The sequence below is a fragment of the Lissotriton vulgaris genome, chromosome 6, assembly GCF_964263255.1.
Source record: "Lissotriton vulgaris chromosome 6, aLisVul1.2, whole genome shotgun sequence".
NCBI classification, from domain to species: Eukaryota; Metazoa; Chordata; class Amphibia; order Caudata; family Salamandridae; genus Lissotriton; species Lissotriton vulgaris.
The window spans coordinates 879,589,315-879,602,703 of record NC_141694.1 but is presented as its reverse complement, the minus strand read 5'-3'; the positions used below and the strand labels follow the sequence as shown (position 1 = coordinate 879,602,703).

Genomic DNA, 13,389 nt, shown 5'->3' with positions numbered 1-13,389 from the left:
CAGATATGGAAAGAACAGCTGGGTGAACTGTCATTTTGCTGTTTGACACCCAAACTATGCAACACCTTTCCATGCGAATTTATAAATATTGACAACTATTTTGAATTCTGCAAGGAATTTAAAACCTTTCGATTACAATAGAATGACTTTTTAGCATGTCCACACTGATTTTCTTCTTTAACCCCTTCGCTGCTGCCGCGATTTCACCGCTGTGCGGTAAACAAAAGAACAGGGCGGGCCGTGACGAACCCCAGCCGTCATCAGCACACGCCCACCGCGGGGCGTGACAGCTGGGGTTCGTCACCAGCATGGGAGGGGTTAAAGGATCAAAAAAAATTTGGGTTAATGTTCACTATACAAACAAAACACATACACAAATGAATAAGCAACACTATTATGCTATTTTGTGTCTTCAACTGGCTACGATGATGAAAGTCTTTGTGTGGTCCACTGGAGTAAAATACAGAATAATTTTGGAATATTAAATACAATCCCAGTATGTTGCACGCATTAAACTGCATTCAATAATGACATCTGCTGCATAGACTAAAAACTACATCACAAGGTAAATATAGGTTGAGGTAAAAAAAAAAAAATATATATATATATATATATATATATATATATATATATATATATATATATATATATATATATATATATATATATATATATATATATATATATATATATATATATATATATCTGGAACACTCCAAACTTTCTCATCCAAGTAAGGCACTGACTCCGTGAAAATTAGTTGATTCCAAATAAGTTTATTCTCTCATTTAGGCTGCTTGACGCGTTTCGGCGGTAAGCACCCGCCTTGTTCACAACATCATGACAGACTGTGATTGTATTTATACCCCTTAGTCATTGCATTACATCATGCACGTTTAACTCCTGTTTCCATGCACATTTTAGCTTGTTTTTCACATTTCACACTCAAGTCAAACCCAGTTCCCATGGTAATATGGGCGTCGTCCTCTTTAGATTGACATAAACGAGTTACTTTCATTTTCACTGTTAATTGATTACATCATCCGCCCCCATGCGTGGTTTCGTTCCTATAGAAACCCTCCTGCCACATGAGCCCAGTGATTTCCTCATTCCTGCCTTGCCTGTCAATCGCTGTGTGTGTGCCTCGCTTATGCCTAGCCTGACCGACCTTCACGCGTCAAATCGCGTTTTAAAAACTCCCTCGGCGCTGGTAAGTTTGTAAACACTGATTACTGACTATTCCGTGGTTATTGTGCACACTAGGATATTGTACTGTTTGTCCTTTTTTCAGAGGTGTCGGGCCTACGGCGCTAAGCACTTATATATTAGGCGCGTGTCTGAGCGGGTGCATTTGGGGAATGTTTTTGGGAAATTAATTGCGCGTTTGTAAAACACACGATTCACTTTGTTCTAAAGGGCGCGCGATTGTTTCATTCCGCCTTCGTGTTTGCGTTAATGGACGCCTGTGTGAGCGGGTGCAGCGGGGGATGTTCTGGGGATATTGTGAGCGCGTTTGAACACACGATTACTTTGTTAATAGGCGCGCGTTTGTAAGCACACCTCGTATTGTAATTAAAGGGCGCGAGGGGTTTGTTAGGGAAAACTCCTGCTATTGCTACAGTGTGCTAATGCCTTTCCATAGCGCCTGCGTTCTACTGCTGTTGCCTTCTCTCCCAGTGGACAAGGTCACCCATTCCTGAGATTTAACATTTCTAACATTAAATACGCATTTTATTTATTCATCATTCCTAGTGGACAAAAATCTAGGCGTTATTCAATGCCTTGCGCTGATGGATATTCACATATCTAGCAATACAATATGACATCAAATAATGGTCCTATTCCTATTACATACATACATTTCTTCTCCGATAACTGATGTACAACATTAGCAGTAATTCCCAATGTGTTGATATGTTTGTGCGTGAAGTGATTTATCTAAGATGCTGCTATGGCAGGCTAAAACTGCTATAGGGGTCACGATAGTGCTAGTATATACAGTGATATTAAATTATAAAAACTGAACAATAGATGTTAACTGGACGGGAGGGGGGAAGTTATCTCTGACGGGATTTTGGGCGTTGTCATCAAGAACCATGTTATCATAGTTAAAGATGGACACTGAGTGCTTCATCAGAGTTAAGACCATTCGGTATCTTAGAATTAAGCATTATAATATACCGTGATTCTAGTGTGCGTGTAGCACCGAGTTTCCAGCTGTGGGCTTTCGATATGTTCTCGTTTGTATTCTACCCTGATCTACATATAGTTCTATGTCTAGGAACTGAATTGAGGTGGAGTTTGTAGTGCAGGTGAATCGCAGATTAAGTGCATTTTCATTTAGCTCTACAGCAAATAATTCTGCGTCTTCTTTAGGGCCTTTCCACAGTATAAAAATGTCATCTATGTACCGCCTATACATTATCACATTTTTAGACAGAGTAGTTTGGTGTCTAGCCATGAGTATCTGTTCCTCCCACCAGCCCATGTGTAGGTTCGCATAGCTGGGGGAGAAGCAAGTACCCATGGCCGATCCCTGGATTTGCCTGTAGTGGAGTCTATTAAAGATAAAGTTATTATTAGTCAGACACCACTCCGTCATTTCCAACAACATTTTGGTGTGATTATATAGTTCGATCGGTCTCTGCCCTAGGAAGTGTTTCACTGCCCTTAGTCCGTCATGGTGTCTGATGCTGGTGTATAAGGATTGTACATCCAGGGTCATAAACACAAAATCATCTTCCCAATGTACATCATACACTTTACGTAAAAAGTCACTTGTGTCTTTTATGTATGCCGGCAGGGCTTTCACATAGGGTTGTAGAAAATGATCTATAAAGATGCTGGTTTTCTCAAACAGGCTACCAATGGCTGAAATTATCGGTCTTCCTGGTGGTGTTGTCTCATTTTTATGAATCTTTGGGATGAGATATAGTTGGGGGCATATTGGGTAGTCCGTCTTCAAGTATTCAAATTCTTCTTTGCTCAACAAACCTGTGCCTTTCCATCTATATAATTCATTTGTGTATTTCTCTTGTACACTCACCAGCTGCGTCGGAGTTATTCTGGTGTAGCAATCCTGGTCTTGCAATTGCGCCATTGCTTCATCGTTGTACATTTGTAATGGCCATAGCACAATATTTCCTCCTTTATCAGACCACCTGATAACAATGTCTGATCTCTTTTTTATTTTTTCCATTAGTTTCTCATACGGCCCATTTCTGTTCTGATATTTTGTATAGAACTCTTCTGAGCTTTTTGTAGACAATTCCTTCAAATCTTTGATTACATATTCTGTGAACAGATCAAGCCCATCCTTTGGCGTTATTGGCATAAATACAGATTTTGGCTTAAAGTTGGTTTTTTCTGTTTTGTAAATGTCTATGTCTGTGATTTCTGCAGCCATTCCAGATGACACCAAGTCGTTTGTATATATATATGTGTACTTTGACGACAGAGTGTTAGGCACGTAATGGATGCTTTTTTTGCTGAAGCTCGACATTTTTTTACTCAATATAGTTTCAAACAATTGGACAACAGTCCTTCTTTGATTTTGATAGACTTTAGTCCCATTTTGGCAGGTCTGTTAACAGTTTTCTTTACAGTTTCCTTGACTCGTTGCATTATGTTGGGTGAACTAAAACAGTCTCCTAAATTCCAACTTTTAAAGAAGCAGTGTTTGAATTCTTTGGTGAAATACCAGTTTGGACCTCTCTTGCTGTTGTCAGTTCTTGCAGATTTTTTAGAGCAGATAGTTATGGATCAGAATCTAAAACAGAGGAACTACTAAATGGATTGTTTATGTGATCGATTATCCCGTAAGGGCAATTTATTCTGGAACTTTTACCACCCTTTTGCTTCTTGGTTTATCTGCAGTTTTTGAAACCATTAACCACATCAGATTAACCAACGGCATGAAGGGGATTAAAGTCACTGGGCCTGGACTATCAGAATCAGTACAATTTGTCATGGATGTAAACACAATAACACGTCTCATCTCCATGAGCAAAATGTTTTGGAATAAAATCAGAGAATAGGATCAAGTTTAAATGTTTGTGTTTGGTGCCTAACACCCTGCAAGCTACAATACCTCACTGTAAGAAAATGTTTCTATTGCCCAAACAGTTTATCATATAAAATATTCTGGCAACAGTTTGCGGCAAACATCCCATTGTAACAAGCCCTGAATGGATTGTGAAATTTCTCAGTTGTTGCCCTAAAACAGTGGAATGACCTCTTTCTACCCCAGACGCGCAACGCCCATTGGACTCAAAGGGCTTCAGACCTCCCCATCATGTGTGTCAGCCTGGGATGAGACAGCTTCCAGGGCACACACACAGCCGCACCCAAGCACTTCACAGGTCTTTTAAAGACCTTTTGCTTGTTAATGAAGCTTTGATGCCCCCCTCCCCTTCTTAGAGCCCCTGCAGCTCCACTCTGCCTTGTGCTTGAAGAATCAGCCCCCGCCCCCCGAAAACAATTCTGAGACCACCTGAAATTTGACTCTAGTTGCGCCTCTGGTCTACCCATAGGAATACAGTCCTGCCCTAAAGTATATTCTTTCTGTTCAAGGCCTTCTTGTTCTCAGAATAAGTTTAATCCACTGAAGCCAAATGGCATCTGGGCTCTTTAAACTTCTATGCACAGAGTGCTAAGTTACTGACCTAATTTCTTACCTTTTCATTTTTTCTAATAGATCAAACGCTTATTGTTTATTTTTGCCACCTACTTCAGATCATTAACCTTTGTGGAGTCTACAAGGGCCTTCTAATTCACCCATCATATGTAATATTTATGTTCAGCTTAATGCAAAGCCTATCCACTTCTCACTTTCCATGTTTATCAGTATGCAAACATGCAGGTACTTCTGGAATTGGTTTTAGACTTTGGTGCCACATGCACTTGTTTACAACTATGGATGGTGGACATTTGGGCCCTGATGGGCTCTGACTGGCTTAAATTCAACTCTAAATAAGATAAAGAGCATAGTGGTTGGATGTACTGATAATATCTGGGGTCCTTCCATTTGACCTGAAATGATTGGTTTAGTTCCTGACCAGTGACTGTGGTCAAGAGTAGGTTGCACATGCCAATTTGTGCATGGGTTGTATGAAAATAATCTTTCAGTGCATTCACAATAAAGCCTGCACCACCATCATTCTCGCTAATACTAATTGAGAATGCCATTACAGTAAAATGTTAGATGCCTTCATTATGAACAGAACAGCAACCTACAATTCACAATTGAACACAGCAACTATTCTATAAATTTTCTGGACCTAAAAATCATGAATGATAATGGACACCTAGTGGTCAACTTATACACGAAGCCCACATCCCGCAATACTTTGTTGAAGTATTCAAGCCACCACCCCAGGAATTTACGGGATAACCTCCCTTTTGGTCAATTTTTGAGAATCAAACGCAATTGTACCAAAAGGGAGGACTATTTCAGGGAGGCAAAAATCCTACAAATGAAACTAGGCGCTAGACAATACCCCTATAGGCTGGTGAAACGAGCACTCAACGTGCATGGTAGTATGATCGGACAGCACTTTTGGATGAGAACAAGAAAAGGGATAGGGTTGAGAACACTATTGCCTGTGTTACAACTTTTGGCACTGAGTCCATCCAGATTAAAAAGATCATATCAAAAAACTGGCATCTGATACAAAAAGTTGAACCACAGTTAAGTTTTCCTCGTTTTGCATTGAAGAGAGCCATGAACTTGCGCGATCATTTGGTGAAAACTTATAGGGAGCCTATTGCTAACACTATCCATAGCCAGTGGGGTCTAACACCTGTTGTGGGCCACTACCCTTGTGGTCAATGTGTAGCATGTGATACCACTACAATGACGAAATCCTGTGTATTAAATGGAAAGGAGGTGATTTTTAAACATCTTTCTAATTGCTTGACGAGGAATGTCATTTATTGTATACAATGTCCCTGCCATCTTACACACATTGGGAAGACCACACAAGAAGTGAAGAAAAGAATAGTACAACATCAATCCCGGATTAGATGTAAGGTATTGACAGCGCCATTAGTGGAACATTATATTCAGAACTCACATGGCCCAAAGGATATGAAATAGTTTGTGTTGGAGGTGGTCAAGGGTTCGAAAAGGAGGACCAATGTAGATCGTCTGCTAACATTAAAAGAAAATAGATGGATATGGACAAGCAGGACGATGGAACACAGATTAAACCTATATGTGGAATGGCACAGTTTAGCGACCCTTTAATGACTATTATACCGAAGGACATGTGATGTGGTCTTGTGCTAGGATTACCTTGTAACTATGACTGTAGATAGTGAGGTATTCTTTGACTGGTCTGTTTTAGAGAGGCTCCTCTCCATGATTGAAATCATCGCTTTTCCCATGATACTGGTTCGTATTTGTGAACTTTAACATAGGTTTTTAAACAGATGTATACCTAAGGACCAGTATGTATTTTTAGGTAATGTGTTGATAGTTCATAATTTTGCGTTATTTTTATTTCACTGTGGGTATTTATATATATTTAGGTGTTCACACTGTTTACACCATATGGCAACCCACTCTCACCTACTATCGATATCTAATGACCTTTGGTATCCCAATCTGACTTGGCAGGTCAGCCAACCCTGCTAAGATGGCTGCCGCGTTGTCATGCACGTGGGTATTCGTATGCGCATGTCCGTACGTAACGTGGTTTGGTGAAAGGTCAACCCCTGTAGCCGCCGAACTCTAACGCTGACTAAGTAAGACGAGGAGAAATCCCGCCGATAGCCTGGCATCCGAGTAAGTACTAGTGTCTGGCCATAGTATAGTGTGTATACAATCTTTAGTAACCGAAGCCGGCTTTTCTTAAGTCTGACGGCAGGCGCTTTCATTCTGTCATTTAGGTGAGATGGTGTGCCCTTTGTAACAACAGCGGACTGATCCCGACTTTTTGCAATACCTTGACATTAATTTGGGAGGTAAGCAATGCGCATATGAGTATGTAGAAAAGTCGTGTATATATATTTGAGTTTATCGAGTGATGTTCTGAATGGGCACATCTTGACTTTATCTATATACAGGTGTAATGGATTTTGACATTTGAGCAATAGTGGTCTTCGGTGAGAAGCCTTATGTTGATCTAGAAGGCTTGTCTGATCTATATCAGTGCAGTGAGTATCATACACCCCATTGGGGTATGTCTTTTGTGGTGTTTTTGCATTGTCACACCGGGTGTGGTGACGGTTAGTTTAGTGTTAGCAGACAATCAATTATATTGGACATGAGTAGGAGGATCCAGTGTACTAAATGTGTATATATTGTATATTTTTGTAGATATTGTGTGCAACGTATAGTCCTGAGGATGGTCTTGGTGTGAATTTTACGATAAAGACCGAAACGTCGACGCTCCTATACCGTTTGGTTTGCAATCACCAACAACAGGAATTGTACATATCATTGACTAATCAGCTGACTGATGTTTCAGAAGCACTTTATGTATACATATGTTTGATACATATTGTACCAACGGTGTAATACACTACAAAAAGATGTATTGAAGATAGCAGTGTTTTCTGTTGCCATGTTTTTGTAATATTTTTGTAATAACTCTTGATATACATTATTCACAGTGTGATATAAATTTTGAATAAGAGATACAGTGCTTCTTATGTTCCTTTCAATCAATTGTACATATATATGACTTGACAAAAAATGAATAATTGTTTGAAATAGTTCCTCAAGGTGCATTTTTCTAATAAGTTTATATTACCCAGTTACTTGGGGACTATTGGGTTGCCCTTTTCTAGTGAGTTCATTATGAGTTGGCCATTATCGGTTGCGATAATTTTCACAACCAATAAAAACCAACAAGGAGGCGTTTGGGAGTTACCACACATATCAGATTTTATCAGCCCACTTTAATGGGAGCCTATGCCTAGTCTCTGCACTATGGCTACTCGATTAGCTTAAGTTAGTTCAAACTTGGCAGAGAAGCTTCTGTAGAATGCTGAAAAATGTAATCTGATTGCCTATCATCTTCATTCTCAATTGGCTAAGTGTTCAGCAAAATATTCACTTCAGTTCCTTGAGCCCTGTCACGGTTTTTTTTCAGACTGACTGGGTGAAAACTTCCCAGTAAAGACGAGTGCATGCAACAGTGGGGCAGCATTCACCAAAATCTGCATGATAGGCCCCATTTCGATGTGGAAACTTGTTAATTGCTATATTTATTGTATATAATAAATACTATTCCCCGGGGTATAGTTGTGCCAGCACCATCACAATAAACTATGGTTGTAACCACTCCTCTTCTGTTATGGCAGAGGAGTGTTGCCCCACTGATTTTAAGCAGTGCACTGCAAAGTAAAGGAAACATAAAATGATAATAACTTTGAGTTATCATTTTATGTTTCCTGTCTGTTTGCAGGCAGGTGGGCAGGACTGCTCTGCTCTTGGAGTGGTTTGCCCACTCCTAAGTGTGCGATGACTGTTTGGTCGGCCCTCTTTGGACGCCCAAACCAGTCATGCGCACTTTCCCCATTCTCCCTGCATTACAGCCTGCAGGGAGAACAAGCCCAGGCCCCTATTCCCTGGTTGGGCATCGAACCAGGACACTCAAAGCCAATCACAACACCGCATTGCAGCGTTGTGATTAGTCAGAGGAGCCTGGGTGCTTACCAATCACAACGCTGTATTGTGATTGGTCAGGGGAGCCTTTTCTGTGTTTCCTGTGCCTCAGTCCGATGAGGAGAGCAGACGCAGAGACGCGGGATCCAGCGCGGCAAGGTAAGTGTTTTTTACCACTCTGTGCGCATGCCTCCCTGAACTATGCTTGCTGCCACTGGCTGTAACTATCAATAGTGCAGCAGAGTCTAGTCCACCCAAATTGTAGTTGTATTTCACTGCCCAACCAGTGGACGGGAGGGAGGGCACGTTACCTTACTTACATAAGGAGTTAAGGCACCATTGCCGTGCCTCTGGGGTAAACATTAATATTATACGGTCATCAATATTCATTGTTTTTTTTAATTTAAAACATTTATAGGACCAGACATCCCTAAAATATTTGGTTTTTAAAAAAATTAAAATGTAGTTATTGGGTTTTAATGAAAATGAAAAGAGCGCAACATTTTTACCTTCATGGATACTGATCACAACAGAAGGACCATACAGAAGGTATTTGCATATTTAATAGTATAGGAAGCTGGGAAAATATAGAATGAACCCCCACCCCTCGCCCAAACACTGGTTGCAGCACATGCTCAGAAAGGGAAAGTGCATCTCGACTACAGGGATGCACCTGTCTGCAATGATGCAAATATTTAAATTGTGCCGGTGTTTGCCGGTAGGGAGCAGGAGCACCATCACTTATTTTGGGAAACAAGAATATATTTTTTCATCATTAGATTTTGACCATTAATGAAGGAGGACGAAAAAGAATGGAGAACAGCGAAGAAGGGAGAAGGGTCAATATGAGCCGGGAAGTGCTACAGTGCAACAAAGAGACTAGATGTATAATCAAGGTTTTGGAAACACAAACAAAAACCGAAACCCACCTGTCAAGTGCCAAGAGTATGCTGTGAAAAATGCCTATTAAATGAAACAAATCGATACACAAGAATCCTAAAGGACTCTTGGCTTTGCCAAACTTTCAGTGCAACTCTTTCAATTTGGGTGGATGAGTTACAATCTGCCCAGCGTGTGAAACAATGAATCTGATTCAAACAAGAAAAAATAGAGGGTCTCGGTTGATTTGTCGCGCGAAGCCCGCCTTTCTCATTCCGATACACACATTGTAATCGTTTTTCAGAGGTGGCCGTTGGCTGTGACGCCGTTCCTATGGTATCATTTCAAAATGAAAATGCCAAACCATAACAGTCAAAGAGCACAAACAGCCACACAAACGAGTCTAACTATCAGAAAGTGAAACTCAATCCTCCCCTCCCACCTGCTCGACAACTCTCGGGACTCAGTCACCTGCTCACAACCATACCGTGCGAGCAGACAAACCACGGTGCCCAGTGTATACTGGGGACATCTGCGAGCTGTCAGCTGGGCCCAAAAATGCCAGATCTTACCAGTAGTTTTAACGTCGGAAAGGGATGAAGATACCTGCGTTAGCACTACAGTGCTGTCCCCACACAGCTTCCCGCAGGAGCTCAAATATCTGTGGGTATTCTAGAGGCTAGTTTTCTTCAACAAAAAAATCTAGACCTAACTGGACGAATTGCAAACTCAAAACTCAGCACAAGCTCAAAGATGCTTACCAACGCGTGGCTTGGTTGGATCACGCACCTTCTCTGCGCCAAGGTCACCCGTTCAACCCAGACAGCAGCGGGTCTGCCGGGGGTGCCCGGGAGGCTGTGCCTACTTCAGGACTGGTCCTTCCACGGAGGAAGGATGCTGGCAACGGCCGAAGACACCCTTGCGCCCGGAGCAGTGGCGTCAGCACACTGCAGGAACTCGCGGCCGCCAGCGAGGGCACCTCTCAGTGTGAGCCTGGCCGAGGTGAGCGCCCGGTGCGCCCGCTTCCTCCCCAGCCTGTCTCAGCTCATCCGCCGTTGCTAAGCGCAAGGCTGTGTGATCTCCCCCCTTCCTCCGCCCTCTCTCTCCCCCCCCCCCCCCCCCCTCCAGGTCCTGGCTCTGCGGGAAGGAGCGCTGTGTTTTGGGTTATTTATTCCTCTGCTTCTCTTTATTGCCGCTAGGCTGACGCTGCCCCTGGTTACCGATTACAACAAACCAATGGATTGCTGCCCGCTCCAAGCAGACACTCACACACCCGCCATGCAGGCACTAGACGAGATGGCACCGCGCAGATTCATTTTATATGATCCGCACGAATGTTCCCACCAATCAAAGTGGAGGGAGGTTTATTTATTTAATTTTTTTAAGAGGGACCACTGCTATGCACGGCTTACAGGATGGCTTTATAGGTCAGGTTTTCAGCTGTCCGCTGCAGAAGGCTGCGATGCTGCTAATCAGTAAACCAATCCCTGCACGGTTATCGATTGTTGATATAGCCACTGACACCCATCCTCCTGCCTCCAGTAGCTTATTTACTTCATTTCTAATTTAAAAAAAAACATTCCTCCAATTAAGTGTCTGTTTATCAAACTGTCTGCAAAACAGGACACTGGTTTCAGGTATAATCAATTCACTACACAGCCCACCTCCCTGCCTTCCTCCTGTGCTGCAAACCCCAGCCGAGCCTTGCGCGAAAATAAGCCTGTCCCGAATTTGAACTCTGCAAGAAGATGCAAAGACATCTTTGGCTCAGCGTCGGATGATTATTAATCTCCCAGTGCCTTCAAAAAACATCAGTGTGTCCATGTGTAATGTAACTGGTGCTCAGGTGAAGCCCTCTCATACCTTCCGGTCGAGTTAGAAAAAAAAACTGCAAAACTATAAGTACTCATTCTTTTAACCCTTAAAATAGATGCCCGGGTTACATGCACAGATTTTACCCTCCCATGTAATAGCAGCCCCCTTTCACCTGAAATAATGCACTGTGTGTGGTGTCGTCTCAGATCATGTTTATGAGTGTGTGCGCTCGTGAGTGGAGTCACGTGACTCCCCGTACCTACGTTTCAGTGATTTTCTTAAATACACCTCAGCGTGTCTTTCTGTCAGGGAAGGGGCGGTGCTAAACCAATTCGCGCAGTGCTCCATGGGAGGTGGTGGAGAAGCGAGAGGAGGGGTATCCCACGTACGAGAGGGGACCTGGCGTGATGATGAGGAGGTGGCCCAGGGTTTCCCATTGCAGCTAGAATGTTGGGGGAAGGGTTGCTACTCGGGCGTCAATTCTTGGGTCTCCTACGATGGATGGAGAGGAGTGAAACGAGCTGGGGTGACCGATATATAGGACTGCGGCTTTTCCTTTACCTACCCATCTGGTGTCAGAGCCCCTCCTTCTACCGCAGAAGCGCCTCGTCTCTCCTCCCAGTGGCGCTGACTTTCACCAATGGACGAGCAGACTTTTATTTCTAAAGGGGATATAATTCAGCGCGCGGGCAACAGGCCTGCTCATTTAGAGTGCGACTGCCCCCTCGGTGGACTGAAGCGATGACACTTCCCCTGCTGAGCATTAACTCTGTGTTACGAAACCATGTCCTACAGCAGGCAGAAAGAGGGCTGTATGCTGCCAGCGGCCTGCCTGAGGGGCGGCACCTGCTCTCTGCACAGGGCTAGTGTGCTCATTGCATCCGCCCTGCTCTCTGCACAGGGCTAGTGTGCTCATTGCATCCGCCATTGTATCACCAGCTTCTTGGCTTATTTACGCCTCCATATGTGTTGTTTTTTTTCGCTTGTCAACACTGGGTGAGGGCCAGTCTTGGCAGTGTAATTGGTAACAAATTAATTAGATCTCATTACAGTGATAGTCTGCGGTAGCCAAACGAGGGAATTCATGTGCCTGTTTCTAAATCAGAGAAGAGGAAACTTTCTTTTAGTACGAATCAAACGCCCCAATTTACAAAGCATGAAATCGGAATACGGCGATCGCAAGCCATTTAGCCGAAAATGAATTGTTTGCACCCGAGCTATATTTTTTCCCGTACGCACAACTATGTGCATCCCCCCTGTAATCTGATCTAAATGCAGGACATATGCAACAGTGGAGGACTAGTACAGCGTGCTGGAATCTTGACTAAGGGCCATATGTATCAACATCCTGATTTGCGATTCTCAAATAGCGATTTTTTAGAAATCGCTATTTGAGAATAGCAAATAGGGATGTATGTAAAAAAAATCTAATTTCTTAATATTCCTTAATTGCGATTAGTAAATTGCTAATCACAATTAAGGAACACTTTCCCATTAATTTCTATGGGCCAGGAGGCCCATAGGAATGAATGGCAAGTTATTCTCAATTTGCGATTCGCAATTTGAGAATCGCAAATTGAGAATAATTTCAAGGGTGCAGGGGTGTCAAAAGGACACCCTGATGCACCCCTGAAATAAGCATGGGTGCACGTGTGGCGCACCTACATGCCCTAAGGGCATGTATGTGCTTCACATTGCACTTTGAACAAGCATTGGAAATGCAATAGGTCTCGCATTAGAAAAGTTGGAGCTATTGGTCTTGTAAATGACAAATATTTTATTTATTTGTTAGTTTTTAAAATAGCGAAATTGATATCTTTGTCATTTACAATGCCAATAGTTATAACTTTCGCGAATGTGACACCTATAGCATTTGGAATGCAACATGTTTTGTATTTACATGACTTAGATGGCAGCTCTGGTCGTTAGGCCACATCTCTAGAGAGCAGGAGAGTGCAGCAGGGGAAAGAAGCACAGCAAGGGGTGTCGGAGGATAGGGGGGGCAGCTGGGGTTCTTGGTGCTGGCTTCACTGGCCCGGGACCGTGGGGGTCGGTCCTAGGCTAGCTTGTGGGTTGGTGAT

General features: G+C 42.8%; 1 protein-coding gene across 1 annotated transcript in view; it reads right to left on the bottom strand.

Moving 5' to 3' along the window:
• SYNE1 (spectrin repeat containing nuclear envelope protein 1) overlaps positions 1-10,535 on the bottom strand; it is a 2,319,318-nt gene extending 2,308,783 nt beyond the window's left edge. Inside the window, exon 1 of the mRNA XM_086926873.1 lies at positions 10,255-10,535. The gene's annotated coding sequence lies outside the window, so the exon portion shown is untranslated. The remainder of the gene's footprint in view (positions 1-10,254) is intronic.
• Between the last annotated feature and the right edge of the window lie 2,854 nt (positions 10,536-13,389).